Source organism: Triticum dicoccoides, chromosome 2B (assembly GCF_002162155.2).
Source record: "Triticum dicoccoides isolate Atlit2015 ecotype Zavitan chromosome 2B, WEW_v2.0, whole genome shotgun sequence".
In the NCBI taxonomy this organism is placed as follows: Eukaryota; Viridiplantae; Streptophyta; class Magnoliopsida; order Poales; family Poaceae; genus Triticum; species Triticum dicoccoides.
This window is the reverse complement of record NC_041383.1, coordinates 618,663,594-618,670,955: the sequence shown is the minus strand read 5'-3', so window position 1 is coordinate 618,670,955 and position 7,362 is coordinate 618,663,594.

Here is a 7,362-nt window from a genome sequence, read left to right as displayed (position 1 = left end):
TAACGATATCCGCCATGAGCTTCAACATTCATCGGACCGCATACATCTGTAAGTATGATTTCCAACAAATCCGTTGCTCTCTCCATAGTACCGGAGAACGGTGTTTTAGTCATCTTGCCCATGAGGCACGGTTCACAAGTACCAAGTGATTCATAATCAAGTGATTCCAAAATTCCATCAGTATGGAGTTTCTTCATGCTCTTTACACCGATATGACCTAAACGGCAGTGCCACAAATAAGTTGCACTATCATTATTAACTCTGCATCTTTTGGCTTCGACATTATGAATATGTGTATCACTACTATCGAGATTTAACAAAAATAGACCACTCTTCAAGGGTGCATGACCATAAAAGATATTACTCATATAAATAGAACAACCATTATTCTCTGATTTAAATGAATAACCGTCTCGCATCAAACAAGATCCAGATATAATGTTCATGCTCAACGCTAGCACCAAATAACAATTATTCGGGTCTAAAACTAATCCCGAAGGTAGATGTAGAGGTAGCGTGCCGACCGCGATCACATCGACTTCGGAACCGTTTCCCACACGCATCGTCACCTCATCCTTGGCTAGTGCTCGCTTATTCCGTAGTCCCTGTTTCGAGTTGCAAATGTTAGCAACAGAACCAGTATCAAATACCCAGGTGCTACTGCGAGCTCTAGTAAGGTACACATCAATAACATGTATATCACATATACCTTTGTTCACCTTGCCATCCTTCTTATCCGCCAAATACTTGGGGCAGTTCCGCTTCCAGTGTCCAGTCTGCTTGCAGTAGAAGCACTCAGTTTCAGGCTTAGGTCCAGACTTGGGTTTCTTCTCTTGAGCAACAACTTGCTTGCTGTTCTTCTTGAAGTTCCCCTTCTTCTTCCCTTTGCCCTTTTTCTTGAAACTAGTGGTCTTGTTAACCATCAACACTTGATGCTCCTTCTTGATTTCTACTTCCACAGCTTTTAGCATTGCGAAGAGCTCGGGAATTGTCTTGTTCATCCCTTGCATATTATAGTTCATCACGAAGCTCTTGTAGCTTGGTGGCAGTGATTGGAGAATTCTGTCAATGACACTATCATCAGGAAGATTAACTCCCAGTTGAATCAAGTGATTATTATACCCAGACATTTTGAGTATGTGTTCACTGACAGAACTATTCTCCTCCATCTTGCAGCTATAGAACTTATTGGAGACTTCATATCTCTCAATCCGGGCATTTGCTTGAAATATTAACTTCAACTCCTGGAACATCTCATATGCTCCATGACATTCAAAACGTCGTTGAAGACCCGGTTCTAAGCCGTAAAGCATGGCACACTGAACTATCAAGTAGTCATCATATTGCGCTAGCCAAACGTTCATAACGTCTGCATCTGCTCCTGCAATAGGTCTGTCACCTAGCGGCGCATTAAGGAAATAATTCTTCTGTGCAGCAATGAGGATAAACCTCAGATCACGGATCCAATCCGCATCATTGCTACTAACATCTTTCAACACAATTTTCTGTAGGAACATACCAAAATAAACATATGAAAGCAACAACGCAAGCTATTGATCTACAACATAATTTGCAAAATACTACCAGGATTAAGTTCATGATAAATTTAAGTTCAATTAATCATATTACTTAAGAACTCCCACTTAGACAGACATCTCTCTAGTCATCTAAGTGATCACGTGATCCAAATCAACTAAACCATAACCGATCATCACGTGAGATGGAGTAGTTTTCAATGGTGAACATCACTATGTTGATCATATCTACTATATGATTCACGCTCGACCTTTCGGTCTCCGTGTTCCGAGGCCATATCTGCATATGGTAGGATCGTCAAGTTTAACCTGAGTATTCTGCGTGTGCAAAACTGGCTTGCACCCGTTGTAGATGGACGTAGAGCTTATCACACCCGATCATCACGTGGTGTCTTGGCACGACGAACTTTGGCAACGGTGCATACTCAGGGAGAACACTTCTTGATAATTTTAGTGAGAGATCATCTTAAAATGCTACCGTCAATCAAAGCAAGATAAGATGCATAAAGGATAAACATCACATGCAATCAATATAAGTGATATGATATGGCCATCATCATCTTGTGCTTGTGATCTCCATCTCCGAAGCACCGTCGTGATCACCATCATCACCGGCGCGACACCTTGATCTTCATCGTAGCATCGTTGTCGTTTATGCCATCTATTGCTTCTACGACTATCGCTACCGCTTAGTGATAAAGTAAAGCAATTACAGGGCGTTTGCATTTCATACAATAAAGCGACAACCATATGGCTCCTGCCAGTTGCCGATAACTTTGGTTACAAAACATGATCATCTCATACAATAAAATATAGCATCACGTCTTGACCATATCACATCACAACATGCCCTGCAAAAATAAGTTAGACGTCCTCTACTTTGTTGTTGCAAGTTTTACGTGGCTGCTACGGGCTTAGCAAGAACCGTTCTTACCTACGCATCAAAACCACAACGATAGTTCGTCAAGTTAGTGCTGTTTTAACCTTCGCAAGGACCGGGCGTAGCCACACTCGATTCAGCTAAAGTGAGAGAGACAGACACCCGCCAGTCACCTTTAAGCACGAGTGCTCGTAACGGTGAAACCAGTCTCGCGTAAGCGTACGCGTAATGTCGGTCCGGGCCGCTTCATCTCACAATACCGCCGAACCAAAGTATGACATGCTGGTAAGCAGTATGACTTGTATCGCCCACAACTCACTTGTGTTCTACTCGTGCATATGACATCAAACCATAAAACCAGGCTCTGATACCACTGTTGGGGAACGTAGTAATTTCAAAAAAATTCCTACGTACACGCAAGATCATCGTGATGACATCGCAACGAGAGGGAAGAGTGTTGTCCATGTACCCTCGTAGACCGTAAGCGGAAGCGTTATGACAACGCGGTTGATGTAGTCGTACGTCTTCATGATCCGACCGATCCAAGCACCGAACGTACGGCACCTCCGAGTTCAGCACACGTTCAGCTCGATGACGATCCCCGGGCTCCGATCCAGCAAAGCTTCGGGGATGAGTTCCGTCAGCACGACGGCGTGGTGACGATGATGATGTTATACTGGCGCAGGGCTTCGCCTAAACTCCGCGATGATATGACCGAGGTGGAATATGGTGGAGGGGGGCACCGCACACGGCTAAGGAACGATCCATAGATCAACTTGTGTGTCCTGGGGTGCCCCCCTGCCCCCGTATATAAAGGAGGTAGGGGGGAGGCCGGCCGGCCCTTGTGGGCGCGCCAAGGAGGAGTCCTCCTCCTCCTAGTAGGAGTAGGATTCCCCCTTTCCTACTCCTACTAGGAGGGGGAAGGAAGGGGAAGAGGGGGGAAGGAAAGAGGGGGGCGCCCCCCCCCTCCTAGTCCAATTCGGACCAGAGGGAGAAGGGGCGCGCGCCCCACCCTGGCCGCCCCTCTCTCTTTCCACCAAGGCCCATGTGGCCCATTATCTCTCCCCAGGGGGTTCCGGTAACCCTCCGGCACTCCGGTTTTCTCCGACAACGTCCGGAACACTTCCGGTGTCCGAATATAGTCGTCCAATATATCAATCTTTATGTCTCGACCATTTCAAGACTCCTCGTCATGTCCGTGATCACATCCGGGACTCCGAACAAACTTCGATACATCAAAACTTATAAACTCATAATAAAACTGTCATCGTAACGTTAAGCGTGCGGACCCTACGGGTTCGAGAACTATGTAGACATGACCTAGAACTATTCTCGGTCAATAACCAATAGCAGAACCTGGATGCCTATATTGGTTCCTACATATTCTACGAAGATCTTTATCGGTCAAACCGCATAATAACATACGTTGTTCCCTTTGTCATCGGTATGTTTACTTGCCCGAGATTTGACCGTCGGTATCCAATACCTAGTTCAATCTCGTTACCGGCAAGTCTCTTTACTCGTTGGTCAACTCATTGGTCACATTGCTTGCAAGGCTTATAGTGATGTGCATTACCGAGAGGGCCCAGAGATACCTCTCCGACAATCGAAGTGACAAAACCTAATCTCGAAATACGCCAACTCAACATGTACCTTCGGAGACACCTGTAGTACTCCTTTATAATCACCAAGTTACGTTGTGATGTTTGGTAGTACCCAAAGTGTTCCTCCGGTAAACGGGAGTTGCATAATCTCATAGTTACAGGAACATGTATAAGTCATGAAGAAAGCAATAGCAATATACTAAACGATCAAGTGCTAGGCTAACGGAATGGGTCATGTCAATCACATCATTCTCCTAATGATGTGATCCCATTAATCAAATGACAACACATGTCTATGGTTAGGAAACATAACCATCTTTGATTAATGAGCTAGTCAAGTAGAGGCATACTAGTGACTATATGTTTGTCTATGTATTCACACATGTATCATGTTTCCAGTTAATACAATTCTAGCATGAATAATAAACATTTATCATGATATGAGGAAATAAATAATAACTTTATTATTGCCTCTAGGGCATATTTCCTTCACTTTCGGTGATTGATGAATTGCTATGATTGGTTTAATTTGCTTGTGGTTATGTTGCTGTCCTATTGTGCCCTCCGTGTCGCGCAAGCGTGAGGGATTCCTGCTGTAGGGTGTTGCAATACGTCCATGATTCGCTTATAGTGGGTTGCTTGAGTGATAGAAGCATAAACCCGAGTAAGGGGGTTGTGGCATATGGGATAAAGGGGGCTTGATGCTTGAATGTTATGGTTGTGTTTTACCTTAATGATCTTTAGTAGTTGCGGATGCTTGCTAGAGTTCCAATCATAAGTGCATATGATCCAAGAAGAGGAAGTATGTTAGCTTATGCCTCTCCCACATAAAACTTGCTATTGGTCTAGTAAAGTAGTCAATTGCTTAGGGACAATTCCACAACTCCTACCACCACTTTTCCACACTCGCTATACTAACTTTATTGCTTCTTTATCTAAACATTGCCTACTTTTTATTTACGTGCTCTTTATTATCTTGCAATTCTATCCAACAACACCTACAAAGTACTTCTAGTTTCATACTTGTTCTAGGTAAAGCGAATGTCAAGCGTGCGCAGAGTTGTATCGGTGGTCGATAGAACTTGAGGGAATATTTGTTCTACCTTTAGCGCCTCGTTGGGTTCGACGCTCTTACTTATCGAAAGAGGCTACAATTGATCCCCTATACTTGTGGGTTATCATGAATCAGCATCTGCCAAGGCGGAACAGCTGATCTTGTGGCAGACTGCTTTGTGGCGTCGACAGATCAAGCTGTGCTGGTGTGTGTCCGGTGATGAAAATAGTCATTTCTTCCATGCAGCAGCCAATTGTCAGGCAAGAAGAAACAAAGTGAAGGTTCTTTTGCATGATGGTTTGCACCACTATCAAAATGACAAGAAGCTCAGCTTGGCTACTGCATACTTCACTGATATCTTGGGTCAGCCTGCTCTCTCCATGCCAATGGTCCAGCTCAACGATCTATACAGCTTGATGACCTCTCCGAGCTGGCTAGTGCTTTCTCCTGGGCAGAGATTGTCCATGCTATCGATAGAGCACCAAACAACAGAAGCCCGGGTCTGGATGGGTTCACTAATGAGTTTTATAAGGCCTTTAAGAATTTGATAAAGGATGACCTGCTCAAGTTTTTCGAAGATTTCCATGCCAACCACGTCGCTCTGGACGGTGTTAATATTGCCTTCATCATGTTGCTGCCAAAAACAGACACACCGCTAGAGATGCGAGATTTCCGGCCAATTTCTCTAGTACATAACACTCCTAAGTTGGTGTCCAAAGTCATGACAAACAAGTTGAAAAGGCGCATACCAGATTTGGTGCACTCCTTGCAGTCAGGGTTCCTGAGAGGAAGATCTATCGTGGAAAACTTTGCTTTAGCTGCTGAAATGATACAAGCAGCATATAAGAGGAAGTTGCCTGTCATTGCTCTCAAGCTGGATTTTCGCAAGGCTTTCGATTCTATTAGCTGGGACTGACTTACACAGATCTTGAGCATCAGGGGCTTCCCTTCAAGGTGGATACAGTGGGTTCATGCACTCCTTTCAACGGGACGCTCTAGGGTACTAATGAATGGAGGTGGGTGCTCCCATCCAAGCAAAACGGGGTTTTCGGCAGGGAGACTCTCTATCACCATACCTTTTTATCCTGGTTGCTGATGTGCTACAAAGACTATGTTGCTTGCATTTCCAAAGCGGCAACCTGTTACATACTCTTGGGTCTGACGATCTCTTTCCGGTGCTACAATATGCGGACGACACGATGATTATCTTCCAGGGCAATGTATAGCAGGCTACTGTGATCAAGCATACCCTAACTGCTTTCTCAGACTTCTCAGGGATGTCAATTAACTTCCACAAACGCACTCTAGTGCCGGTCTGTGTCGATGCGGAGGTAGCAGCAGAGATTGCCCATACGCTTGGCTGCCCGGTCTCCTCCTTTCCATGTACTTACTTGGGGATGCCTCTTTCTCTGCATAAGATCAAGCATGGTATGCTGCTTCTGGTTATTCATAGAGTTGATCGCCGTCTCTCTGGTTGGCTGGCCACCTTTCTTTCCCGGGGAGGGCGACTCATGCTCATTAACTCAGTGTTGGCAGGCATACCGAGTTATTTCATGACTTGCTTTCCATGGCCCAAGGAATCACTTAGCAAGCTGGAGGGCCTCCTTCGAGGTTTCTTCTAGCAAGGCAAGAGGAAGATCAAAGGTGGCCAGTGCCTCATGGCTTGGGACAAAGTGGTTCTACCTCGTGCTAATGGAGGTCTTGGCATTAGAGATTTACACGCTCATAATCAGGCCATGCTTTGCAACTTTGTGGCAAAATTCTTCAATCCTCGGACATTCCTTGCTTCCGTTGGTTTGCATCTCAGTACTGCAAGGCTACCCTACCTTTGGGCAGTAACCACAAGGATACGGCCATATGGAAGGGTTTTTAGGGCTGCATTTCTCTGGTCATGTCTTCCACTCGTTGCTCTGTTAGCATTGGCTCCCATGTCTCCTTTTAGCATGACCAGTGGTTGGAAGTTGGCTGGTTGAGACACCTCTTTCTGGTCTTATACTCCTTCGCTCGCAACCAGGATTGTTCGGTTCAGTCTTAGTTTTCGGTGGAAGGTTGGAATGTGCATCTACACCCCAATCTTTCCCAGCTGGCAACCCAAGAGCTGCTCGTTTTGGATCAACTACTTGTGAATGTTACCCCTGCCATTTCGCTTGTGGACACCCGCGCCCCCTCGCTGGCTGGCAGCAGACTCAGCACAAGCTATTTCTACAAGTTGCTCACTTTTCGCGACGTGTGTTGGGCTCCTGATCCATGGGTTTGGGACCCCATTATACCACTGAAGCATATGGTGTT